Source organism: Mchenga conophoros, linkage group LG17, assembly GCF_057382185.1.
Source record: "Mchenga conophoros isolate Kocher_MC1m ecotype Shallow Benthic linkage group LG17, M_conophoros_male_GT1.1, whole genome shotgun sequence".
Taxonomy (NCBI): Eukaryota; Metazoa; Chordata; class Actinopteri; order Cichliformes; family Cichlidae; genus Mchenga; species Mchenga conophoros.
In genome coordinates, this window is record NC_140542.1 from 25,835,832 (window position 1) to 25,850,068 (window position 14,237).

The 14,237-nt window shown below is 39.3% G+C and overlaps 1 protein-coding gene across 3 annotated transcripts in view; it reads right to left on the reverse strand.

The window, feature by feature from the left end:
- The window catches only part of chrm2a (cholinergic receptor, muscarinic 2a), a 90,914-nt gene that overhangs the window by 53,639 nt on the left and 23,038 nt on the right, over positions 1-14,237 (reverse strand). For 2 of the 3 annotated variants that reach the window (XM_085250868.1, XM_085250869.1), the window contains one exon: positions 6,810-6,935. The gene's annotated coding sequence lies outside the window, so the exon portion shown is untranslated. Of the gene's footprint in view, positions 1-6,430; positions 6,521-6,809; positions 6,936-14,237 lie in introns of all 3 variants that reach the window. The other variant, XM_085250870.1, reaches the window with a different exon arrangement.

The window sequence follows — 14,237 nt, forward strand, 5'->3', positions numbered from 1 at the left end:
CTCCCTCTACTCGGGCCTCCAACACTCCTCTCTTTGCCGGCTCCAGTTAATTCAAAATGCAGCTGCGCGTCTTTTAACAGGTACGAGAATTCATGAACACATAACTCCAATTTTAGCCAAATTACATTGGCTCCCTGTTAAATATCGTATAGATTTTAAAATTCTTTTGTTCACTTTTAATATTTTGAATAATTTAGCGCCCAGTTATCTTTCTGATTTACTCCATTCATACAATCCCAACAGGGCACTTAGATCATCCAACCATAGGCTCCTAGCACAACCTAGGACTCGAATGAAGTCGAGAGGCGACCGGGCCTTTGCATCCGTGGCACCCAGACTCTGGAATAACCTCCCCGTTCATATTCGCACTGCCGAGTCTATCCAGTCTTTTAAATTACGTCTTAAAACTTATTTTTTTACTTTGGCTTTTGATTCTGTCTAGTTGGCTGTTTTAGCTTGTTGCGTTGTTACCTATTGTTTGTTGTCCTCTTCTATTGTTTGTTTTAACTGTCTCATGTTTTTATTGACTGTGAAGCACTATGGTCAACACTGTTGTTTTTAATATGTGCTATATAAATAAATTTTGATTTGATTTGATTTCTGGATTTTGCTGATCTTAACTTGATGGGGAAATTTCAGTCTGTCCCATTTTATGAGCCAATTCCTTTTTATTAAAAAAATGTCACTTTCAAAAATTTATAATAACTCTAACTGTGAGATATCAGCTTGAAATTCAGGAAGTGTTGACTGAGCTTAAATAATAAAGCACACCGTCTTTCACCACTGTGGGATCCCGCAAACGTACAAAATCCATATACTGGCAGCATGGATTAGACACAGTTCTGTTTCCATGATTTAGTGTCGTAATTTAAGATTAGCTTAGACTTCTGTGTTGAATCCATGTAGGCTCTACAGCCTATGCAATTGGCTGACACCACTGCCAGCATTTAACATGACAATATCACAGCAAACTGTGTAGACATGCCGGTCCATTTCACGCCTTTTCTCTCCAAAGTGTAAAAATGTACACGCATGCAGATGTTGCAGTAAGCTGCATAAGTCTATTGCAAGCTGATATCTAACCTTTGCTGCAATAAGCCATTCCTCTTTAATCAGTGACTACCAAATTAAATTAAACGTTATAAAAATAATAAAAAAATAACACTTTGTGCAAGAAATTCCCAAAGGTCACTTTAAAAGTTAATTACATTGTAAAAGTTTTTAGTGTCTGAAAAAAACAATTTTAACTGCAAGCGTTTTACCTGTGATGTAATTTCCTTCATATGTGTAAAGGTACGTTTGAAGCTATTTTTTTTCACCGTGGCTCATTAAGCCACACACTGGGCTTGGGATCAAATTCCCAGGTGGCCAAGACCACATTGTCAATAATGTAGCTATTCATAGATGTGGTTCATTTACAAGAGCTCAATTAAATCTGCTTAAAAATAGTCTGAATTCTTGGAACTCTTATTGGAATCTTATCATTTTTCTTTTTCTGCTGCTATAGTTACTGATTTCTGTATCTCATTATTCTCAGGGACTCGATCAAGTAATAACCCTCATGTGAATGACATGTGGCTTTAATAATTGGTGGTTGCCAGGACACGTATCCCCCGCTTCTGTTGTAATGCACGTTGAGAGGAATGGAGGTCAGGAAGCGAGAGACGCCTCAGGTAGCTATTCTTGGCCTTAGCTTCGAGTCATTCACATTCTCTAATTGCTCAAGTTAACGTGTGACAAAAGATGAACAGCAGCCCTTCGTCCAGCAAAGCAAACCGCGAGCACTGCACACGTGCTTCACATGGCGGAAGAGAATAGTTTATATGTTGACATTTACAACCTAATTAAAACCAGCAGGGGAAATGAACCACACAGGGTCAGATGCTTATTCACACAAGTATTTACACACAAAATAAAGTATACTAGCACTTGCACAGACAATGGTACAATCCTGCACACAGTTTAAGCACCCTGCACATTTGCTAATCCCACCCAGCTGGAAAACCTGCTCATTTGAATCACTAAAATCCTAAGATGATTAAAATATATTACCATGTCACAGAAATTCATACTGGTAATATTAAAGATGTATATATGCACATAAATTCCCCAAAGCCCCCCTGCGTTTTGATTAGCAGATGAGAGAAAAAACTGTAGGTAACAAATAAAATGAATCAAAGGTGGAATTTTAAACAGCGTAAAGTTGTTATAAGAATACATTTGCACATCATTGCGGTATTTGTTCACAAGCGCACACTAAACTACCCGGGGCGGAGCAGAGCCTGCTGTCACATCTAACTTATCAAGTAGGAACGTGCCTCTCAGCCACTTGTTTCAGTTTTTCTATGGTAATAGAGGACATGAACTGAACTCTAGTTCTTCAGGGTGAAGGACTTTTTTATGCAAAGTCTGTGAATTGCACCACAGTTGTACTTGATTGGAAACCAGCGCAAGGAAAATCTCACTTTGGTTTCAAGTTAACAATATTATCAGTGCACAGATTCGCTTCCATTACTTCCATGTCATTGAATTTCTTTGTAGGGAACACAGCATATTCTTCACTTTGCTGTGACATCGAATGCCACTGCAATATGCTTAGTTCATTAAAATGCCCTTTAAGCTCTTCTCTGCAAAGAAGAACACCATTTAGACCTCACAGTTTAAGCTCACACATGACCGTGCTTGCTGTGATGTAAAGCCATGGTGTTTGCTTTTGCAGAGCCTCCTGTCATTACACTGTGTTGTGAGTACAGAAAAATTACGTGCATTATGCTTGTCCTGCAGTTCATTGTGGCTCTTATATTTGCATGTTTTTGTTTTGTTTTTTTACATGCATCCAAATTTTGTCTTATAAATCCAGGAGGTGTTTGTTTAGTGCATGTTAATCATTTGCAGCTGGCTATCCTTATCTTATTGTCATGGGTAATTGGTTATGCAGTACATGGAAACCAGAGACCTGCAGGCGACACAGAGGAAGAGGCACATTGGGATGGAAGAATCTGCGATCACTGAAGCGTGTCAAACATTTTCCCCCCTTTTTCCCTCCTTTAAATTGCTATATCTTCTTTACCTATTAATTTCCCCTTCTCCGCAAACCCATCACAACCCTCCCAAGCATCTCTTTATATTTTACTTTTAAAAATGTGCAACTTGAATATATACGCCTTCATTCCATCTGTCTTGACTCTCCTTAATTTTCCTCTTTATTCTTACTCCTACTCAATCTGACAGCGAACCCATATCTCGATTAGACCTCTGGAAATGCCTGTGCAATTTCCTGGAAGATTATAGTGATGGATTTACACAATAGCAATCAGAGCAAAGATGTGGCTCAAAATAGCCCTCTGCTACTGGCAAGAGATGTTTTGGAGCGGTGGTCAAAGCTCATATTTGCTCGACTACTTTCTTTAAGCACATAGTCAAAAATGGATGTTTTTTTTTTTTTAAATTATATGAAACAAGCTGTTACAGTAATTTTAAAAAAGCTAGTGGGCCTCCTGACAGCAGTTACCTCAAAGCAAGATGAGCCATTCCCTGGTGACTTTTCATCTAATTTGACTAGTATTTCTCTTGCTTCCTTCAACAAACTACTCTGAATGAGGTCACATTTCTCTGACCTCGGGGCATTATTACCCTGTAATCATGTGTTGCTCTGCATGGCTACATTTGTTATTTCTCGTTGACAGCCTAATGTTAGAAGAAAGCAATTTTACCTGATGGATGATCATAAGACTGGGAGAGGCTATATCAGCTTCATGCCTCACCAGTGAATTATGCACAACAAAATCCCATAGATGCCTGAACCAGCTGCCCACAATACCTGCCTTCTCAAACCAGCTTTACACACTAGGTATTATTGCCAGAGGTGTGAGGACTTTTCGCCTTGTCAGAATGTGCATGAAGATCATCCATTACGCCGGTATTTGCTTGCCTTCTTAAATCAAATAGGGTGCCAGTCTTTACGTTACAATGTTGTCATGAAAAATTGTTGACTTCTTTTTAAGCAGCATAGGTTGGACAACTGATTCATGATCACACAAATCAATCGGCACTGCTCCTCTGGCCCGCACTTTGTCTGTTGGCAGCAATAGGGATAATGTGTCAAAGTGGGCCTCCTCCATCTTGTCACTTTAAGTGCAATCAATAATGCTTCCCCACCAACTGAACGCCTCTGAATATCAGCCCTCCCCTCGCCTCGTACTTGGCCGAGCATTTCAATCAATATTTGACTGGGGGGCTAAAACATCTGCAGGAGCAACAACAAAAAGCGAGGTAATATTAAATGCTTTACAATACACTGAAAATGACGCCACGCTCTGCAAGACCGGCAATGCGATGGAAACCAAAAAAATAAATGAAAAATTGAATTCTCTGTGACGGTTGTGTCTACAAACGTCATGTTTGTGTTGTGTGGATTTTTACATGGTATAAGTCTCAGCGGAAAACGATTTCACAGCCTGTCATAATTAAACAATTAAACTGCTATTTAACTTCAACTCAATTTAGCTAATCAAACACTGCATCACAGCTCAATCACTGCTACAGCATAAGTATGTGGAGAGGATGCTTTTTATCTTTAAACACAGTTTTCCAGCAGTGCTTTACAGTGTGAATGTGTTGTCCCCACAGCCTCATACATCACTGTAGAGAATTCTCAATGTATGGCTTGCCGTCGGCTTCCAGATGGGTCCAATCAATAAAAGCTAGCCTCTGGCCAACGTATCTGTAAATTAGTCTACCTAAAAAATTCAACAAGCCCATAGAGCGGTTAGATGTGTGCACATAGGTGCTTGGACCTGGAAACGATTGTATTAATTGCCTCGGGGATTATGAGACACAGACCTCCACTCTCTCATTTGACACTTCTAGCAGCGCTCTCAAGCCCCCGTTGCACCTAATGGATGGTGTTTGGCGCAGTGTTGCATATGTATTAGCTACCAACTTATAAGTGGGCATGTAGTGAGCACATCCCCATGCATGCCTATGTGTCTGTGTGAGTGTGTCGCTTCTGTTATCCTGAGCCGGGCAGGGTAAGTGCAGGGCTGGCTGCTGGTTCCTAATTGCTATGACTGCTCCCACTACTCTTGCCCTCACAGGCTGGCACTACCCTTCTCTGTTAATCTGTGCCAAGGATTTGGCTCACTTGACACTCAACTGACCTGACAGTCCTTTGGGTGTCTGTTGCAAACAAATATACACACAAAAAAATGAAATGGATGACTGTACAGACACTTAACTACAAGTGCTCCTGCACAAAGAGACAAACTCTCATGGAAATGAGAGACACAGATATGCAGTCACTCAGACAAGTGCACGCACACATCAACGCAAAATCACAGTTCAAAGAGCCGCAACTCCATTTGAGATATGTTTCTGGACAGCATCACTATGATGTAGAGGGAGAGCTCTTGACAGTGTTGTTAGGGGAACGGCATCAAACAGTGGCGTGAGTATGTGTGAGTGCGTGCCGATGCCACATCTGCTGATAATGTCCGCACGCGGCCCTCGAATGAGAAGTGAGCTTGTTGATATCAAGTACTTGCACATAGCTATACATGGTGTCCTTTTTGTCTGAAGAGCTCATCTGGCACGGCAGACTGACATCTGATCTGATGGCTTTTGAAACTTCTGAACATGACGCACAGCCTCGGAAACATGTTCTTGTCTAGTCACATATGCAAATATTTTATTAAGGGAGACTGACAGGGAAAACACGCTACACAATTATAAAAGGTCTTCAAACACAGGGCATTAAATGAGTGTCACTGATGAAGCCATAGCTACGGCCTCTGATCACAGGAAAAGCAGGTGTGAACTGCATTGCGAGAAGTCAACAAAGCTGAAAGTTTGCGGTTTAGCAGCTGTAAAACAAATAAACTGGCTGAAGCGATGAAGCAGCAGTCTTAACACGACCAGAGGTGTCAAAGCTCTTCATGTGAATCTGCGTTAAGTAACAGTCACTTATCTGAAAAGGCAAGGGAACAACACAAAAAAGACATAGTAATGCCTTATGTTGTTATAAGTAAACAGATGTTTACAGAGCAAACAATGAACAAATCAGCAGTGTTCTTTCAAACTCTCGAGGGAACTTTATATTAACCATTGCTAAACATTTCTGTCAGCTGTTCAGTGTTAATGTGTGATTTATCATGTTATTTCTAAAAAAATATCATTTGCTGCTGGAAATGAAGCTGATAAGAGCACGAAACTAAACAAAACCAGTAAAGTCAAATGTCATAAAACCAAAAAAGTGAACTGATCAGGTTTAAACCTTAATTAGATTACAGATATATATAAATGGTAGAATATAGAGCTAGTATCTTAAAAAACAAACAAAAAAAACTTTAGCTCAACTGGACTGCTTTTAAATTCATAAATACTACCAAAAACAGTGTCAGTTTAGTACGTGGAACCATTATTGAAAACTTACCTGTGATTCTCTGAATTTTGAGGGTCTGTACACAGACAGGGTGAGCTCTCCTCTTTAGCTCAAGTGCTCATATGTAACTCTGGTAGTACTCTTGGAAAGTAAGGAAAAATGTCACATATACACTTTAATAATGCTTCAAGGGTAGTCTGTGCATTAAGCTAGCTCAGAAATTCAGCGCACAAAAATGTAGGTTATTAAAAAAACACAGGCATGAGTTTAGAGAGCGGGAGAGATATTTCACTACAATAGGTCATAATTTGGAAATGATTCGTTTTGAAAATCAGAACTTAGGATGAGTTAATCTCTCGTGGGGTTTGACTTGGTCTGACTAATAAGTGAACTTTCTATCACTGCAGAGTCAGAGCGCATCCGTACTTACAGCAAGTGTTAAGCAGTCCGTTGGGCTTTCTCGTGCTCGGTTGACATATTCTGAGTGTCCATTTAGTGTAGCACCAGAGAAGCTTGGTTGATCAGGCTCCAGCTTGATGGTTAATAGCCATGGCCACTGCATAAAAAGAAAGATGACACAGAATGAGCAATAGAAGGCCTCCCAACTCAAGCTATTATAGAACACAAAACCTAAATAAAGTGAAAGTGCATGTACAGTATCTTCACATAAATTCCTAAATCCATCCTCAGTTCCATTTCTGACATTTCTTTTTAAATCATATTAAACCTCTATTTTCAATAAATTACTGTCACTCCCTGTTTATAATTGTAAAGACCATTTTATCATTTTAATAGCACAAATAAATAAAAAAAATAAGCAAACGTTAAAAAATATTAACAAAGGAAGAAGTGAACTACAGAAATCAACAACTATTCTGATATGGTCTTTATTATGGGCGAATATAGTGTTGCAGTGCATTTTTTCCTGTGAATGTTCACAAGGAATCTTGGAGATAAGTCGTGCCTAAAAAATGCAGCGATTTCAGTGGACTTAATGCTTTCAGGAGCACAATCATCATATTGCTGCACCCGTATTTTCTAAAATAGCCATTCTAATGAGAATGTCCCGTCTGTGCAATCAAGCACTCTGCTTGCTTCTTGGCAGGACACTACCTCTCATCTGAACACATGCACACACATTTGGGGATGGGACTGATGCAGGCATTTCTTTGTCTTCATTTTGTCATTGTTTTGGAGTGGAGGCTGGTGATGGCGTAATGTACAGCTGGTTAATTGTAACTATGAATCCAAAAATCAAACTAAAGTTTCTGTTAGGACTTAAACAAGCTTTAGCTCACAACCCAGCACTTCTTCGAGTCTCTGTCCTAAGACAGTGGTGCTGTTTCAAGGGCAGAAAAGTGTCATAGACCACTTTGTAAATTATATAGTACTCAGTCCCAGGAGACCTATAATCCTCATTATCCATAATGTATACATCCAGCATGAGAACCAAAGAAAATGACGATGGTTCTGACTGCTTCTGATGTAAATGACTGTGGCCTGAGTTAATTATATGTTCGCACCCTCAGCCACAGCCCTCTGAGACCATTATCTCAGAGTGCTGAAGCACTCTCACCCATATGGACACTAACAGGCACATGTCATGTGTGTAAATTTTACACAGAACTCTTCACAGGAACCCAGGCAGTTTCAAAATCTCTCTAACAAAGACTTGTACACTTCATGGAAATAACAGCTGCTGCTTGTGTCTTTAGTATATGAAGGGCAAGCATGTAAAAAATAGATAAAGAAAATACCTTCTTTTGAACTGTGGATGAGCAATAACCTTAGTTTAAGACACAAGGGGAGGGGAAGACACGAGCAGGTGATAATAGGATGAGCCCTGAGGCCACAGTGTTTAATACACTAAGTCTGTGTTGCTGAAAAGATGTAGCGTCATGATAACAACTTGTGTTTATGGAACGTCGCCGCAGAGACGCATTACTGTCCGCGCCGTGTCAGTCATGTTTTGACTAATCACAAAACAGAAGATGGCAGAGAAATCATAGGACCCCCACGTTCAGCAGAATCCGGGCACCAGCAGGGCTTTTCGTTGGATGGAAAGATTTCGGGAACGCTGGAGGGTGAAACATGCTGAGGCTGGGTGACACACCACTGTTGTCTCAAACAGTTAGACAATACATTGGCCAAATTATTTCCCTGTGGTGAAAAACTGCCTAGCGATTCTTGTCTCTGGTGCTCTAATTCATTTATTATGCTAATAGGAAAAGCCTTTAGTCTGATCAGACATTGCATAAACTTAAGTGCGCTTCAGTGTTCTCTAATCATGTAGGAAAATGATTTGAAGGCTCCTAGCAATTCTGCTGCATTATAACATGATGGAAATTATTCACAAAATTGTCAGATGATAAGGGTTTTAAATATCTAATAGGCAGCTTTGGACGGGGATTGCAATCTTCCTGGCCAGCGGCCATTTTAATCCTTCATCAACAAATCTGAGAATTCTGAATAAATGCTCTGTAAGGCTGAACATGCATAGCTGAGACTGGCTCACGATAGTCTGGCATGACCTAAGTTCTTTTCTGCTGCAAGTTGTGGGCTTAGTGTATATGTCAGTAAAAAGGGCCATCAAGGTTATAAAAATGCAGTCTAGGTTCTCCCCTGGCATATGACCCAGGCAGCTGTCTTTACCCACACTCTATCACCTTAATCTCCCAAGAACTACTTCAGCCTCTGGGGAGGAGGAACTCTGATTTAATAGAGTGACCAACCTGTCTAGCAGACTGTCATCACTGAGGAGAACTAAACATTTGGTGAAGAGCACACTTCCTGACTTGCTTCTACACTGGGTGGACTGTAACATCCTGACACTTGTCTAAGCCCTGCAAAGATGTAGGAAAAAATGTTGTTGTCTGGTTAGCGAGTATGTTCGGGTAGCTGCACGAATATCGCAAACTCTACATTTTATGGTTGGAAGCTTCAAACGTAATTTTATTTGTGTCATTGTGTGGATGATCTAATTTTAGTCTTTATGTAAGGCAAGAAGGCAAGGCTGTCTACTAATCACATTTACATCTGATTACGCAACAAAAGATTTCAGATGGTGGTGTCTATTCTTGAAATGCACCAGTCAATCACATCAAAACCACCCATTGCATAAGTACCTGGCCAATTACAGTCTGTACAGGACTGTGCAAGGGTGTCATTTCCTGCAACTGTGACACCTGCAGAGGATCCTTTGGGAATTGTGAAAGGATTTATTGCCAGATATGCATTAGATGTTCATTTGGTGTCAGTGCCTTGGCAGTAGTGAGATGGGTCTGCAACTACCAAGTGCTACTTACAGAAGCTTGCCTCAGTTTTGCCATTTTTCTTCATGCAGCATTTTATATCCACAGCATTAACTTACTGAAGCACATCGTTCATTATTTACACTAGCTTTCTTTGTGTGTTGCTGCCAGCAGTTGTCAGTAGAATAGCATGTGACAGGCAGCAGATGCCGTTATCTTTGAGACTGACAAACCTCTTGGGGATCCAAACATAACAGCATTAATCTGTTGCACTTTAACCTTTAAAACCTAAAAGAAAATATCTAAAAAAAAAATAAAAAATATATCTCCCAGGAGTTTATGTTCTTAAGAAATGCTCAAGAACACAAACTCCTGGAAAAAAACCCCAAACAAACATTTCCTTTCCATCTCTGAATGTGAATTAGATGTTACCCAGTCTATTTTGTTTCTTTCTTTCTAAGTAATTATTTTAATAATTATATTAATAAAGTAATTTTGAAACACAATGTGCCTAATTCCTCTAATCCCAGTTGAGCTTTGTCTTTTCTTTGTTTTATGAGGCACTGAACTGAATATCTTTGAGTGTTGTATTGCTGGTTTAATAAATCAAACCATTTGAAAATGAAACACCTTTAGGTACAAGCACTGATTTTTTTGTACAGATCAGTCAGCGACCTAATTTAGAAATTAGTCAGACAATTAAGAAATAACAAATGTAGCTTTCTTTGCAAACTTGGAAACTTGAATGTAGTATTGTTAGGTTTTTTTCATGCTATTATTTTTTTAATTGCAGTGATTCTCATTATTTCATTATTTCATATAGAGAAGCTGTTTTTAATTTTATTTTATTATTTTATTTTATTCAATTAATACAGTAGGTGCAGGCTAAACTGTTTGCAGTATTACCATATAGATTACAGTGATGGACTGTTGCAGTGGTGCAGGGCAAACTGTGGTATCCATGGTCACTGCTAGGTTGGGTCCTGACATGGTAAAAGACAGGCATGGCACTCAGGATATGCTGACTGAATATTCTGTACATGCGGTTTTCTAAGCATCACGAAAAGCAAAAAATTGTAATAATAAGAAACATGTGATGAATAAAATAAAAAAATACGACACTGAGACTAAGAGAGTAGTATAGTAGAGTCACTTCAAAGTTCTTTGTGTTTGTGGGTTGTGGTTTCCTGGGCAGCTGATAGTATAGTGGTAATTACTGTTACCTCAACAGCAAGGTGGGTCTGGGTCTCAACCTGTTGGCCTTTTCTGTGTTCTCTCAGGCTACATGTTCTCTCAGGGTACAACTAATGATTCTCAGTTGGCCATAGGTGTTAATTTGAATGCATCTCACCTCATGTCAGCTTGGACTCCAGCCCCCATGACCCTGAATTGGATGGATAGATGTATGGATGACATTTTTTTTTTTTTTTTTACCTCAGTATAAAACTTCATGAGGTCAAGGAAAGATTTTAAGGATTTAATTATATAATGGCAGATGTTGATGGGGATTTGAAATGTAGTACAAACCATGTTTTGAAGATGGACTACAAAAAGCACATCTTAGATGCTTTGCCACATGTTAAAATAGACAAAAAAAAGGGAAGTTACCAAATGTAACGGCGAAATAAGAGTGTTTGCTTTCATTCTTGCCACTCATATTGTGTCTTCTCGGTGAAGAGATGATGTAATTAAACTTTTGCATTCATTAAGACTTTTAGTATCTGTGACTGAAGTCAAACTAATTAATGATAATCCTAAAGGCTGGCAATAAAGGAAGGCTTAAAATGAGGACCTAACTAATGCAGAGTAGACACGCAAAATAATCTCAACTTTACTTTGATCATTTTGATATAGCAGTCTTTATACAGATATAGAAAACTTCTAGAGCTGTCTGACAAAAGTAACAACTTCATAAAAAGCTTAAAGCTCACAGTTAACCTGTAAAGTAAAGATATTATTAAAAGCTCAGTTGTATAAGCATCTTAGCAAGTTATACCAGGAGATGGAAACACATCAGTAATTTACATGAAGATCTGCATCCTTTGACAGGTCGAGTTGATCGTTTGTTTTTGTGAACCGTCAGATGTTGCACTGCTCTGGATTGTGAGGTGGCATTATCACCTTTCCTTTTCTTATGGATAGTCCTGTGTACTCTCTGCTAAGGGAGATAAGAAAGGAAGCATTCAAGCACCTTTTTTTTCTCAGCAGTCAGACCTCAGCCACATCTTATTATGGCTGTGACTTAGACAGTTTTCTATCTTTTAACACAGCAACCATCACAAGGAAGAGATCTGACCATGATTAGGGTTGACCACTGACCTGGTTGTGCATTAGTAAGAATATAGCTCACTACAGGTCACAAAAAATAATAGAATGTGCCGACATAGAGAAATGCACATAGAAGGAAATGCATGCACATTAAATGAAATGAGGACAGGTGGATACCAAGCTACATTTTATATCCACAGAGATTAAACCCTTCTTATCACATTTTCACTTATCACAGCATCACCTCAGAATACCCCATCCTGAAATTGCTGTTTTATGTCCAGTGACATCTGCATCTCCACAAGACTCACCTTAAGAGGGCATTTTCTAACAAAAACATGTTCACACTGCTACGAACTGTCGGAAGTGCTTTGGAGAGATCTCATCGAAAGCATAAGCAATAAAACAAGCCTCCCAGTGTTTCCATTTTTAAATACTCAGAAGGGAAGGTCTATAATGCAGTTTCCTAGTACTTGGTGTCCCTTGACTGAAACTGCCAGGGTCCTCCTTCAAGTGTGGGCTCTTGCTTTCCTGCAACATCAGCATTATGTTAGAGAGGAATGAGCGGCAGCTTCTATAAGTCTAAGCGCGGTCATAGATCTCAGTGGACATCTACTCTGGCTCTTCATTATCTGCTCTCAGCTAACATCCCAGTTGGGGGGCGATGTGTCTGGATAAAAAGTCTTTATTATGTAACTGTCTGAAAAGCTGCCTGTCAGCTTGTTTACATGCCAATGCATCAGTCTCCCAGTGCTTTTTCATCTTTAGAATAGAGAGTCATATGCTTCCAGCATACATTATAGATCGATAGGCATGCCCATCTGGTGAATGTTTTCCTCTGGTTGATTAAGAAATTGGAGTAACAAGGATCTTACTGTATCCTGACTAATGCAGACATCAATCATATTATCAGTAGGTGGATGTTTTTGCACCTACATGTTGAGCCAAATCATTCAGCTTGAAAGACAGTGGAGCATTGACTGTGCTGCCGTCAATTGCTGTGGGTGCTGCCTGGATGAGTGCAAAGCCCAGACCAAACAAGGAGAAAGATTAGTGGATCTGTTTAACCTCGGGGCAGAAGGATACGGTATTAGACCGTGGAGTTTGCTTAGCTGTTTGCACTGCCGTTTGCCTTGCCGTGTGCTCTCCCTCTATAATATGTCTCGACAGTGCAACTCGGAGCTAACGGCACTAATTAGATAAACCACTGAAGGATCTTTTTTTTTTTCTTTTTCATTTCCATTACTTGCACGTGGGATTTTGGAATCAGTGCCTGTCTTGCTTTGGCGTAATGTGTGCCAATCACCCAGTTATATATGTGATCTGTAGTTAATTTAATCAAGCATTTAGTCAAGAACTGCAACTTTACTTAATATTGTGCTACTGCTCATGACGATAATGTGTTCTTTGTCTATAGAGACGTATTAAAGATATGTTTTGTCTCAGCTCAAATATGAAGTAATAACTAAAATGGATATAAGATTAAATTAACTCAAGAACTGGAGAAGCAAGCGAAATGAAGAGGATTTTATTAAGGATGTGCTCAGGTTAAATTTGGTTTGAAAGTATGAGGGACTGTTGTAGAAACGAATTATTAAAAATTGTGATGCGTTCAAGACGCATGATCACACTCGTCGTGACACTCTAAGTGTTTTTCATTGTTACCATCTTGGTGTTTTCAGACCAGTGTGAAGAGTGAGAGGTGGATCTGACTAAGAAACTGACTTTTATACTCGTTGTGACTTCTTAGTCACACAACAGGGCAGGTGTAAAGCACACACTGCTTTATCCTTCTTTTTTGTCTTCAGTGGGGACCACACTTTACAAACAGTCATGTTGTGGTCAATGAGACTTGAAACTAACAATCACAAACTGATCAGGACATGTTTTTACTGCCCCCCAATAGACTTCAATACATGTGCAGGTCCTTTTTCAGATTTAAAGCACTACTTTTGGGCTTCAAGGATTTTTCCATTTTTATATGGAATCTATGGAAACAGAGCACTGCTGGGTAACTTGTGTCTTGCCTAAGGAAACGTGAACAAGAAGAGCTTGGGATTTAACCACTTTTGTCTAGCTGAAGCCAGTAAAGCCATGAAAAAATGACCAAAAATGTTTGATATACTGTAAAATATGGAGTTTATTACAAGTCAATTGCTGTATTGTGAAGTGTTTCCTACGATGTAACAAAGTTTCTATCAAAAATAAAATAAAAAGAATAAATACATAAATATAAATACATGACTATGCTGGTGTCTTAATAGGCACCGCATCCTTTAACCCACAAAATATATATACATGTGCAGCTTTCACTTCTGCTTTCTGCATCATCCCCAACT